The 14,187-nt window shown below is 37.3% G+C and overlaps 2 protein-coding genes across 5 annotated transcripts in view; one reads left to right on the top strand and one right to left on the bottom strand.

The window, feature by feature from the left end:
- The window catches only part of LOC110027146 (probable anion transporter 6, chloroplastic), a 141,725-nt gene that overhangs the window by 89,761 nt on the left and 37,777 nt on the right, over nucleotides 1-14,187 (bottom strand). The window lies entirely within an intron of this gene.
- Nucleotides 9,933-14,187, top strand: part of LOC110027145 (cysteine--tRNA ligase, chloroplastic/mitochondrial) — a 120,719-nt gene continuing 116,464 nt past the window's right edge. Inside the window, exon 1 of one of the 2 annotated variants that reach the window (XM_020728455.1) lies at nucleotides 9,933-9,994. The gene's annotated coding sequence lies outside the window, so the exon portion shown is untranslated. The remainder of the gene's footprint in view (nucleotides 9,995-14,187) is intronic. The other variant, XM_020728454.1, reaches the window with a different exon arrangement.

Below are 14,187 nucleotides of genomic sequence, written 5' to 3' on the forward strand. Positions count from 1 at the left end.
TCTATGTCGATGATATTGTGCTCACAGGTGATGATTTGCCAGTCTTGGAATCTCTTAAAGGCGTCCTCCTCGCATCCTTTGAAATAAATGACTTAGGATATCTCAGATACTTCTTAGGCATAGAAGCTGCTCGGTCCTCTCGGGCCATTTGCCTTTCCCAGTGCAAATAAGTGATGAGCCTATTGACAGATACCAACCTTTTATTTTGCAAGCCGGTGGTTGTTCCAATGGATTCAAATGAGAAATTGGTTGATGTTTCCAATGCTAATCCTAGGAACAAAACACTACCAACACATTGTGAGGAAACTCATTTACTCGCCCATACATGCCCCGATAATTGCCACGCTGTGGGTATTGTAAGTCAACTCATGCACGACTCCTGTGAGCACCATCTTACAACTATCCATCATATTCTCCACTAATTAAAAGACACACTGGGCTCAGATTTGTTATACTTAAGCCTCACCTTTCGCTCTATTGTTGTTTCTACTGATGTTGATTGGGCTAGGTCCATTCATGGTCGATGATCTACCTCGAGTTATTACTCGTGTGGGGAAATCTAGTCACCTAGAAAAAAAAGAAAAAACAATCCGTGGTTGCTCGAAGTAGTGCAAAATCCTAGTTTTGTTCCATGTCCTGAGAATCTGCAAAGATCTCTGGTTATGTATCATGCTCTGGAAATTACGTATGCCAGAATCTGCTCTTTTACAACTATTCTTTGATGATAAACCATCAAGAGCATTGCTCATAATCCGGTCCAGAATGATCACACCAAGCATATAGAGATTAACCGTGACTTCATTAAGGAGAAGCTCGATTCCGAGGAGATTTATGTTCCATTTGTCTCATCTAGTGGTCAACTAATAGATATCCTTACAAACAATCTTCCTCAGCTGTTTGATTACTTCAAATCTAAGTTGAACATGATGGACATCTATGCTTCAACTTGAAGGTGAATATTATAATTATTAGCCTTATTAGCTGCGGTTATTATTGACTATTACTATTTCATTTCCTGTCTGATGTATTTCTAAACTTATGTCTTTCCTTTTGTACGAGTTTTGTAATGTGTATGTATACCCCTTTCCCTATCATAGTATCCATCTTGCTTTATTGTCAAAAGTTAACACAAAGAAAGAAAGAGTATTTTTTTAATCTCACTGGGTGGAAGAGAGAGAATGTGTGAGGAGATAGGAAAAAGAGGAAGAAGTGGGTCGCTACTGTTGACGTTGTTGGCGAGGATAGGTTGCTGTGTGGCTGGCTACGTCTAAGAGGGCGTGTAGAAGAGAAGTGTTGCACATGGGGGGTTGGGTGCGGCTGATGCGGAACTTGCTAGTAGAGGCAAGCAAGCGGTTAAGGTAGGATGTTGTGAGGCAACAAATTGTGGGCACTGGGACGAGCTTGAAGAGTGTCTGTCATGTTGGAAGCTTGAAACTGGGGATCCTGTGGAGATTAGGAGCAGAGTGGGTGTGTGAGCCGAGCCTTGCATGAGAGAAGGCCATAGTGTGTGTAGTGTGTGGGGCTGGGGGTTTGATTGGGGTGGTAGGGTTAGTTTGGCTATTCAGGTAGGATGAGATTATAGATTTCTCAGTTATGTTACTCATATTTTTTTGGATTTGGTAGATTACAAAGTATGAGAAGGGTATTTGATGTGTTTTTTTTTTTAATTTAAAATTTGATTCTTTTTAATATATATTTAAAAGTAATAGATAATCTGTGCTGATTTTTCTTTCGTATTTTCTTCTTTGTGCGTTTCTTAATGCATGCCTACATTCTGTGTGGACAATTTTTTCATTTTGTTTTCATGCATCAACCTATGTAATGTGGGTATTCTTTCTATGTAATAGCAACCTATGTGACGTGGGTATTCTTTCTATGTAATTTTAATATTTTGGATGCATTGACATAGGATGTTTAAGTTTTACCAATAGGTAATTTTATTTTTAACATTGTGATATAGCTTAATAAATTTGTTATAATTTTTAGCTAAGATGTTTAATTAGATTAGCTATGAGCTAATTAATTTAATTAAGACAAATATGAGCAAGTAATATAATAAGATATTCCAGTCATTTTAATCATTTAATTTTGAAATAAGTAATCTCATTGAATTTAATACCTACCTTACCATACAGTTTTTAGGATTTAGTAAATTTAGATTTATAGGATTTACTAAATCTTACTTCAGCCTAGCAAACTCCTAAAAATGGGAAAAAATTTGCATATGTAAGACGTACGCAGCGCTGCGTGCGATAGCCTGTAGGAGATTGTCACGTATTTTGCAGCGGTCCCACGACGTTTAATTAATAAAAGAAATAGGAATTTTGCAGCGCGTGACCCGTCAACCCGGCCCGCGACTGTAACTCGATTGTAATCCTCCTGTACCCTTCCAGTTCCTCCTGCGGTCGGCCTCGTGTAACGTGCTTGTAACCTCCTATGTAACCCAGGTGCACCCTTCCCGCTATACCGCGCGTATAACGTAACTTTAACTTTCGTATAACCTCGTCGTCGTGGAAGGAGAGTTATACCATTCATGTAACTCGAATATAACCGCAGTATAATAGACTATGAAGCCGGTATGGCGGAACGGCGCTTGTAACCCTCATAGATTAGAGATTATACTCTTCGTGTAACTGCCATGTAACGGATGATTAAGCCCGCCTAATTGGAACCGCGCGTGTACCCTGAGTGTAACTGCGATGTACATGATTTAAAATTGGAGCGCGCGAATCATGGTATTTAAACAACTATGTTTACTGTTTTATTGTTTTCTGACCATTTTCTTCTGCAGCGGCAGCTGGACCTGTTGAACTTGAAGATGGAGTATGAGTTAGAGACTGTCAGTTTATGTATGATGCAGAAAGAGAAGATGGGAGTTTTCTTGTCAGGAAAGAAGAAGTGGAACTTAAATTGGAGGTGTGTTTGGAGATGTTTTATTATTATATTTTTTTAGGGTTTTCTTTAATGTTGTTTGCTGTTAGGGTTTTCTTATTTTTAGGATGTATCCATATTTTTGGAGGTGTATGTATGTTGAGTTATGTTTGTAGAGTTGCATGGTATTAGGTTTAATAAAAATAGTGAAATAAACAGTGAAGTAAATATCTTATCCTACATTAAACCTCAATAATCACAACTCAATAGATAATTAAAAAAAGTCAAGTTTTTGGAGGCGCATGTTTGTAGAGGTGTATGGTTTTAGGTTTTTTTTTTTGAGCTGTCATTATCAAGTTTAAGATTGTTTTTTGAGCTGTCTATTGAACCTAACATTTTATTCTCGTGTGCAATTTGGTGAGAGCAAAACTAGTTGTACCGGACAATTAAAAAACATATTACTCCAAACGATGGTCCATAATGAGAAAGAAAATTGTGAAGTATGTTGTGCTTACGCTCATCATATTAGATTCAGTGTTTGTAAGGAGCACGCTACGTTTTGGCCTAACTCCAGAAATATCAAGACGAAGGACTTCAAATGTGAAAAATTAGGTTTCAATAAAGAGCTCAAGATTACAGAAACTGTTATACAGAAGAGCAGAAACAAGAAGTGGTTGCCCTGCAATGATTTGATACGGAGTTGATGAGGAAGGCAATTGGACAGTTAAAATATTATTTGAATCGCATAACCACTAATTAGTGAACCATGGTGACAAGCACTTGTTGCGTTCTAGCAGAAAGATAAGTGAAGTAAATGCAAATGTGCTTTTATCAATGACAAGTCTGGGATAAGACCAAAAGTCCCGTTTAACTTTCTAGCCCAAGAAGTTGCGGGTGTAGAGAACTTGGAATGTACAAAGATAGATGCTTTCAATTTCATTCAAATAGAGAAGAGATGTAAAATTGAAAATGGTGATACTAATGTTTTATTACAGTTATTTGCAGAAAGACGTGCTGGGGATAACATGTTTGAATGAGATTTTGAAACTGATGTGAGCGTAGGCTGATGAGTTTTTTTTGGAGCGACGGGACATCCAAGGCTTGATTATGATTGCTTTGGAGATGTCATTATTTTGATACGAGCTATAGGTTAAATAAACATAACTTATGTTGTGCTCCTATTGTTGGTGTTAACCACAATTGACATAATGTTCTTTTTGGAGTCGGATTCTTGTCAAAGGAGATGGTGGACTCGTTTAAATGGTTTTTTAAAACTTTCATCGTATCGTGGGTGATAATCATCCAATAACAATCTACTCTGATCAAGATTAGACTATGACTATAGCAATAACAGAGATTTTGCCAAATACACTACATAGATTATGTCAGTGACAATAATACAAGAAATTGCCTACCAAGGTTAATTGCAGGGTGGTGAATAGGATAATCAGTGATTTTTTTTATAAATGCTTGAGCAAATGCGAGTCCGAAAAGGAATTTGATGATACATGGGAGGTGACGATTGAGACAGGTAATCTGTAGGACAATGTGTGACTAGATAATATGTACAAGCTTAGACATAAGTGGTCTACAATTTTTAATAAGGATGTATTTGGAATGAGAATTTTATCTACACAGGAGTGAATTAACCAATAACATTTGTCATGATGCCTCAAAGCCCACAAGTTCTATTACAAATTGTTGTTTGGGCATTAAAAATGTAATGAGAACATGGAGGCGCAACGGAAGGACGAGGATTTCAAGTGTGATCAATCTATGATAACTCCTGTCGTGAAGAGCAGTCCAATGCTGAGGTAGACAACTGCATTTTACTCAAGTAAGCCGTTGTCACTAATACATTGATATATATTGCAGAATTCTTTTGCTCCATGGAACAAGGAATCCTACACCGCCATAATGACGAATTCCCTTAATGAGACAACAATGCCTCTATTGTCATACCTATAAGATTTCATTGTTCGATTATAAGACACATATAAAATGAGTAATTTTGTAATTTCTTTTATGTGCATCTCAAAACACCAAGATCAATGAAAATACAAAGAGAGATATATATAACAATTCTAGATACAAGCATCTACAACAATCACAAACCTCGAATGATATTAAAGACGATCTAATATTCCAAACACACATGCAGAAAGTTGCATATCAGTGTACCCAGAAAGCGAAGGGAAATCCAGAAACTGAGCAGCGCATGAAGTAGTCCATTTAGAAATTGTCATTGGATATTGATGACATTTTGACTGGTAAAGATTCTCAAGCAATGAGTTAACAAAGGAAAAATAAAAAACTTGTCAATAATGAATCGAATCTGAATGATCCTGCCAAAATGCGCTCTAAAGGAATATCTAATGCTAGACTAAAAGGATATTGTGAGAGAAATAAAAGATCAAAAGTTGTATTTCTACAATTCCAACTCCTTTCCATATGTGTCATCAAACCATAAGTTTTCACCCATAACCACTTTATACATAGGAAAACAAAAAAAATGTTTCAATAACCAAAGAACCCGAACCATCATAGTGTCATCCACTCGTATGTTCACCACGTGATTTTCTAACACAGGTACAAATTTAATGCTAATTTTTTTAATTGTTTATGTTGTAATATGAAGATTTCATGTTGTCACTAATACATTGATATATATTGCAGAATTCTTTTGCTCCATGGAACAAGGAATCCTACACCGCCATAATGACGAATTCCCTTAATGAGACAACAATGCCTCTATTGTCATACCTGTAAGATTTCATTGTTCGATTATAAGACACATATAAAATGAGTAATTTTGTAATTTCTTTTGTGTGCATCTCAAAACACCAAGATCAAATCAACACTTGCATCTCAAATCAACATGTTAAAATCAACATCTCAAAACACCAAGATTAAATCAGCATTTGCATCTCAAATCAACATCTTAAACTTTAGCACTTAGATCTGCCATATTAAGAAAGTAACCAAGATCATTCCTTAAGAATCTTTAACTTTAGCACCTGGACCTACCATATTAAGAAAGAAAACTAAGATCATTTCTTCATTCCTTAAGAACTTTAGCTCAAAATGATTAATTTTGATGATAATAAACATAAACCTGTAATCATTCCTTAAGAATTATATTCTTGACAAAGTAATTTTACAGATCTCGTATCCTAGTTCTGCTCTAAAAAATGTCATAGATTTCTGCCATTTCAAATATTCTTTCTGATCAGTTTTATTCTTTTGCACTATTGTTTCTATATATTTACATACGAATATTTCTGATCAGTTTTATTCTTTTGCACTATTGTTTCCATATATTTACATACGAATACATCACAATCAAAATTGTTGTTCTGCACTGGTATGCCTCTGGCCATATGTATCGGCCATTTACTCAAATCAGCCTGGAACGCTTTCCCAACATCATTCAAAAAATGTCTAATCAGCACAGTTAAATGTAGAAATGAATGAACTAGCGTTTGTCCAAGGCATAAATCAATTAACATTGTCTATTTATAATGACGTCGGTGATATTCAAATGCATTCTGTTTGGTAAGAAGTCGTAAAATCTCCATCTGCGCTCCTTCATTGCCCCAACTTACAGTGTCTAATGCTGATTATTTATTATTGGTTGTAGAAGCAACTCGATATTCACCGCAGTATCGGTCGTAATGTGCTGAACAAATCCTTAAGATTTCCAACCTTGTACAGCTGCATAAAAACAAACATATCACATAAGAATAAATGGGCATGTTAGATGTGTTTAGGTGCATTATAGGACAATGAAATTGCAAAATTTACCCAGTGATATGGAGATGCATATAAGTACGATTTATATAGATGCGGTGTTTGACTTCTTTCATTTTCCATCAACATAGCAAAACAATCAACTTATTTATTTCCCAACCAACCCCACTCGAGGAGTTCATCGAGATAACGTCGAGTTAACGACACATGTCCCATATTAATCACTAAATCATATCTGCATTTCAAATATATAAATTTTACGTCAAATCTATACAAAAATAGAATAACTAAACCAATAAAAAAACATAGCACACTAACAAGTCAGTTAATTTGCTATAACAGAGGTCGATTGTTTCACATATATAATCTGAACTTTGTTTTTTAGCGGGAAAATTGACCACCAATGGTGCTGACAGACCTATAAAATAAGCAAATTACATTGTATAGTTTGAATATTAAAATTCGTTATATAAACACTTAAAAGAAAAAATTCTATACCTTATCATGATAGTTTTCATCAACATATTGTGTGTCAATCTACTCCTGTTCTTTCTCTTTGTCTCCAAATTCTGTCACTTCCTTAGTATGTACAGGTGATTGATCAACACTAATGACGACATTTATAGTGAGCTCTAAAGTTATCAATTCACCCTTATCTACATCCTCTGCCTCTTCTTTAACAGATGGTGAATGTTGTAATTGGTCTGCTTCATCTTTATTTACAACTTCAACCTATTAATTAATAGATAGTGTTAATTATATTAACAAACAAGAATTGTATTTGATGATGTTTCGGAAAAGCATATACCTCTCTAGCCTCCTTAGCAGCTTCCTGTGTTGGTTTATTTTTCTTCTTCCGTTCAAAAACCATGAATGTGGAACTAAGATGCCTTTTTCTTCTACCCTCTCTTAGCTTAATCCATGAACAATTTATAATGATCTTATGAGTTATCATGTATTTCTTGAAGACCAATACGAGGGCTAATATCTGTATATGTATCAGCATATGTTGGTTGATGACCGCTGCGATAAGGAACTATAACAGAAACATGAACGAACGTGGGAGATTGTGGTCAGGATTGAGTCTCCTGTTATGGGAGATGCTTTGCAGGACTGGATGGTTCTTCAACTGGAGGGGCAAGTAAATGATGCTCACTGTCTTTTATTTCGAGGAAATAATCATAAACCTGCAAGCCATTACATACACTCAAAGTCAATGAAAATATCATGAGATCATAATATGACTTTCTATGGAGTAAGGAATAAATAACTCACCTCGGCAGCTGTGAGTCTCTTAAAGACTAGTTGAATCTTTACCAAATTCTACCTTATATTTACTGGCCAAATTCCACCGCAGCATTCGTGGTCTAACCTCATGCACTGCTGGGAGAACCAACGACGTATGCTCATAAAACTAGAGCTGCGTGAAACATGATAAAATAATTTAAGTGATGTTCAAAATTATGAATTGAAATTTTCATAGTTATATGCAGAACACAAACCGTTAGATGAAAGACAAAACCAGTAATATATCCCAGTGGTTGATCTTTTTTTATTTTCGTGACACAAACATTCAGTTGCTCGGTCAGAAATCAACATACTGTAGCTGATCAATTATAAGCTGTAAAAGTGTCTACATCCTCGCAAATACAGGACAACTCTTTCGACATTCTGAAGTTACTTGAAGGAAAAAGTAAATTTAACATTAAAAACATTATTAATAATTGCAAAAATTATTTGAGGACTCTACTGGTGAATAGTTCAGCAGTGCGATCTTTATTTTTCGCGCATCCATACTAGCTGAGGGAGCATTACTCCAACATGCAGGTAACCCTCTATTGGGCATGCCTATCAGAAGTGCAATTTCGTCTGCATAAAATTTGAGCTCTTTTCCTCCGAAGTTGAATGTCATTCGATTAATATTCCAACAGTTTATTATGTGCATTGTCAGAATATGATCTTAAGGGTGCGGAGGGAGTTAAAAAAATTGAGCTAAACTTTGGCTTCTAATTTATTCCATGTTTTCTCGTCCACTGATGGTCGAAAATGAAAAGTTACTGTATAGCTTCTAATTTTTACCAAGGTTATAAGCCACTATTTTTGAGGTTATACAAAGGTTACAATTGCGTAATTAAGATGTTACAAAAGGATTATAACCGCGGTTCTGCGGCGACGGGATTAATATTCTGTTACATCAAAGTTACAATGAAGTTACACAAATGATATACCACTCGTACCGCGGCTACGAGGTTATACGGAAGGTATAGTGAGTTTATAAACGTGGTACCACGATCTGAGTGGGAAAAGTTACACGTCGAACATATTGGGGTTACAAGAGCGTTACAGTAGGCCGATCGCGAGATTTAAAGGAAGGGTACACCTGGGTTACATAGGAGGTTACAAGCGCGTTACATGAGGCCGACCGCGTGAGGTACTGGAAGGGTACAGGGGGATTACAATCGAGTTACAATCACGGGCCGGGTCAACGGGTTACGTGCGGCAAAATTTCTATTTCTTTTATTATATAAACGCCGTGGGACCACCGCAAAATACGTGGCAATCTCCGACAGACTATCGCACGCAGCGCTGCGTACGTCTTACGTACGCAATTTTTTCCCTAAAAATGATAGTGACAAACATCTATTCATTTTCAGGCAGTGAGATTTATGTTCTATGATTAGTAGTTAAAAAAACTTCAATCGCCCAAACACCTACCTTAATCAAAACATTATCAACAGCATGTTTAGGCTAGTTATCTGAACAAAGCGGGTCCAAGATCTCCTCATACACTGGTCCTTGTATATTCATCTCACATAAATAATGTGTCAAAAAAAAATGAATTTGTGAGCGTGGAAGTGGAGTTAGAGGAGTAGGACTGTAGAGTGTATGAGAAGCTGGCGGGCCAAACTCGTATTATTTAATAGCTTACATAGAGATGATGTTGAAATATGCTTACATGTTGTGAAGGGCATATAATTTATTTAAATTTGTAAAGCTATATAGGATGAAATGGGAATGGAGTTTTTTTGCTGAATGGGCTAAAAGTGCCTTTTTTTACCAATGTGGTTACAGAAAATTGTAATAGTGTTTTGCAACACATTCAACAAAACTTCCAACCCCACTTGCTGCCTGCATAGCATTACTCTTTTAAAATTAAGAACTGACCTTGCTTTCACTACCTTATGAAAGCCATTATTACATTTTTGTGCCATGCTGCTAATGAGGTTATGTTTCAATGCTATTGCAATATGAATGTTAATCATGGATAGAGCTGGCTTATTTATTCATTATATTGAACTCATTTGGCAGTTATTTGAAGCATTTAAAATATGAAGTCATTTATGTGAGGAACTTCACTGATGTTGATGACAAAGTGAGTCTTGCAGTTTTAAACCCCTTTTCTATCATTGTAATTATCGGTTTGCATAAACTATATCAAGAATTTTGTGCTTGTGGAATTCTCTTATTTTCTAATGATTATTACCGAGGTATTCTTTGTGTTGCATATTCATCCTTGTTTCTTTATGAATATATTTGTTTGGTATAGAGATTTGATCCTTTACTCTCCTTGCTCTGTTTTTTCTATGTTGTGGAAAAACGGTATTATAAAAGTTCTTAAATCTATACGAGAAATATTGTGATGTCAAATGCACTAGCTTTTGAAGTTTATTTTTCAAGCCTCTTAGTTGTGATTTCCTTGTGTTTGTGTTATAAATGCTGATAAAATGATTGGTTGTGTGATCCTCTAATATTTTTAAATGGTGTTTTATAAAAAAAAAGAGATGAAATGAAAAAGAGAATGTGCTTACGATGACATGCCTTCTAGTTGTTTTTCTATGTATCATGTTTTTTTTTTTTTACTGTTTTTATTGCATCCATTCTTTAATCATGTTGAAAGTACCTCTGTTGTAAGGATCTCATGTTTGTAAGAGATAGATGATGCATTAAAATATGACAGTACTGACATTTATGTATTATAGGGATGGGATTTTGGGAGCAGCACCCATTGATATTATGATAACGGAGAGCATACTTAGGTGATCTGAGGCTATGTGCAATGAACGGTCGAACGTTCACCAATAGGATGGGCAGATAAGAATGTAGAATGATTTATAAGGGAAAATGAAAGAATAAAGTAACATAGTCAAAAGTTTTGTTAAATAGATTTAACTGGTACAAAATTCAAGTAAAATAGATGGGTCGAACATTCACCAATAGGATGAGAAGATGAGAATGTAGAATGATTTATAAGGGAAAATGAAAGAATAAAGTAACGTAGTCCAAAGTCATGCTAAATAGATTTAATACCGAATGCAAAATTCAAGCTAAGCCATTGGGGAGCGAGGATTTACATACACAAACTCCAAATAATTAAGGCAAGGCTTATGATGCTGATGACATTGATTTTTATCGTATACAGTGGAGTCTTTGCTTTATGCTTTTAATGACTTGCTAATTCAAAAGAATTTTGTATTAGCTTTCATGATGTTATGTTGACTTCTAATTGAGTAACACTTTTATCAATCATCATCATCAGCATGACTAGCTAGCCTTAACCCAACCATTTGGCGTAGCATATGAATCATCAATTTCTATTTATTTTTGCTTTTTGAGGAAAGTTATTATTGGTCGGAGATAATATTTTTTTTAGGATTTTGCATTTTGAATTGATTTTTTGGTCTGGTCAACTATTTGATCCCTTGTTGTTCATAGTTTGGTGATTAAATCATTCACTAGATCTTGTTTAACTATGGTTGCTACTATGTCGTTTGTATTCCATGAGACGCATAACAGTTGTTGGTGCGGGGCTCGGGAGAGGACTGACCGGTCCTCAAGGGTTGGGGGTTTGCCGCCTCCTCTCCTGTTCCCTCTTTCCTTTTTTCCCTCCTTTCTTTTCTCTCCCCATCACGTCTCCCTCCTAAGCACTTTCTAAATTTAAATCCTTTCTCAAAAAATGAGATATGATTTTATTCTCCCTTATTATTTTACAAAGTATTTTCCTAAAATATGGAATATTATTTTTATTCTCTTTTCCTACTTTAAAATAACTTTTATAAAATTTGAAATCTGATTTTTATTCTCCTTATTTTAAATGTTTCCTACGATAGACTATGTCTCTTTATAAACATGTGAGTTTGTGCTTAGAGTTCGGGACTAGTTTTTATGACATCTGAGTTTTGTCTGAGTGTTTTCCCATGTCCGGGGTGGTGATCGTCTCCTCGGGTCCGGATGTTGCTCCGGTTGTAGCTCAACCCCACCGAGATATTTATCTCTCCGTTCATCCTCCTGACTGTTGTCAACCGCTTCTCCAGTTCCTACAGCTGACCCCACCGCTTCTTCCATCTCACCACAACCATCGGCAGCCTTCCAGCCTGCCACCGCTCGTCGGACATCCTCCCCATAGCTCCCTGTAGGCTGCAGCCCCCGTTGCCCTTCTCCTGCATCAATAGCAGCCTTTCGACCAGCTTTACCTGTTGCTCATCTCCCTCCTCTAGCAGGCCGCGCCTCCCCCTTGCAGCTTCCTGCAGGTTGCAGTCCCTTTTCTCGCATCAACAACAGCCTTCCGACCACCTCTACCTGTTGCTCGTCTCCCTCCAGCAAGCCGCGCCTCCTTCCTACAGCTTCCCTGTAGACCACAACTACCATTACCCTTCCAAGCTCCCTCCAACTACGGTTCAACATCCCTACCATCACTGGTTTGCTGCCCTTCCCTTCCACAACAGCAAGACGCCTCTCCTGCTTTCATCACAACCTCCTACCTTGCACCACCGCCCGGGTTCCCTCCTCATCAAACTTGTTGCGTCTTCTTTTGTCGAGTCTTTTGTTTTACGTTTTTGCTTTGTGTGTTGTCCTTCTTTGTTTGAGTCTTCAATGTAACCTTTGTTTAAATCATTAATAAAATTGTGTGTTGCGTCTTTGTTTGGATAAACTTCGGCATCATTTGGTATTAAAGCTAATAATCCAACCCTAATCCCATCCTAGGTTTTTTAGCATCTGCGCATACCCAATCCACCACACTAAATTTTTTTCTTTCTTTTCTTCTCTTCTTTTTTTTCCTTCTTTTCTTTCCTTCCACAGATTCCAAACTATCAAATATGCCTCTAAGGAGAAATATGCTCGAGCCTACCCGGGAAGAGATACGACGAGAACTCCGTCGTCTCCAACAAAGAATTGCAGAGATATAAGAGATGATACATGAATAAGTTACCTTCGAACGAACTTGGAGAGTCAAAGGGGTGAGAGAGAAGATGATTTGAATCCCTTCCATATGGATAATTTCAGCGATGAAGAAGATATACCATGACATTTCAAAATCCAATATCAGAGGCCTAAAGAGGGATACCTTTGTCCCTTTCATGGAGAAACTTTCTGAGAAAAGATGTCCTTTGGAGGGCACTAAGACCACGTGATCAAGGTAGATTTGCCCGAGTTTGAGGGGAGCTTGGATCCATATGAATTTATTGAATGTCTACAAAGCGGATCTTCAAATACAATGAGGTACCTGAAGAGCGGCGGGCCAAGTTAGCCGCTATCAAATTAAAGAAAAGTGTCTCCCTATGGTGGGAGAACGTACAACGACTAAGGAGGCGAGAAGGCAATGATAGGATTACCAGGTGGAAGAAGATGAAGAAAACCTTGTAGAAGAAATACTTCCCCCCTCGTTACTACAAAGGCTTATTTTTGAAACTCCGCAATCTACAACAAAGAGATCTCTCAATGGAGGAGTTCACAACTCAGTTTGATCACTTGCACGTGAAGTGTGACCTGACAGAGCCAGAGGAGAATGTAGTGGCTAGATATGTTGGGGGCTTGAAGCCTAGTGTTAGCAATGTGGTGCATCTACAACTATACTGGACGTTGAGGGATGTCCAAACATTAGCATTGAAAGTGAAAAAACAACAGAAGCAGAGCCAACAACAACCACCAAGCAGACAACCACCACAGTTGGAGACACCAATAGGAGCACGTTGCAAAAGGTTGAGAAAATTGGTTTGAATCCGGGGAAAGCCCGCCATAAAATGCTTCAGATCCAACAGATTTGGACAAATAGCCTCCAGCTGCCCGATGAGTAGAGTTATATCTTTTATCGAGCAGAGCACTGTGGAAGAGTTTAGCGAGGAGTAGGAAGCTGAGAAATAGGGTGAGGAGCATCAGCTTCCACTAGATGAGGGAGAAGCACTCATGATTCGACGGATTCTGCTGACCGAGGACGTGAGGGATCTGCAGTGGCTTCTTCATAACACTTTCTACACCCGTTGCACAGGGAACAAAAAGGTTTGTAGTTTTATCATCGACGGGGGTAGTAGCAAGAACGTAGCATCGACTCAAATGGTAAAGAAACTGTGACTTACTACTCAGAGACGTTTCCAACCATATTCATTGACATTGCTGAAGAAGAAAAATAGGATCAACATCGATTGACAATGCCTAGTAGAGTTTTCAATAGGGAGCCAGCTGAAAGACCAAATATGATGTGACGTGGTCCCCATGGATACTTGCCACATTTTGCTAGGGAGCTGTCGACACAAAAAAAAAAAGAAGGAAAGGTTGTTTGGGGGGTCGTCC

Source organism: Phalaenopsis equestris, unplaced genomic scaffold (assembly GCF_001263595.1).
Source record: "Phalaenopsis equestris unplaced genomic scaffold, ASM126359v1 Scaffold000417, whole genome shotgun sequence".
NCBI lineage: Eukaryota > Viridiplantae > Streptophyta > Magnoliopsida > Asparagales > Orchidaceae > Phalaenopsis > Phalaenopsis equestris.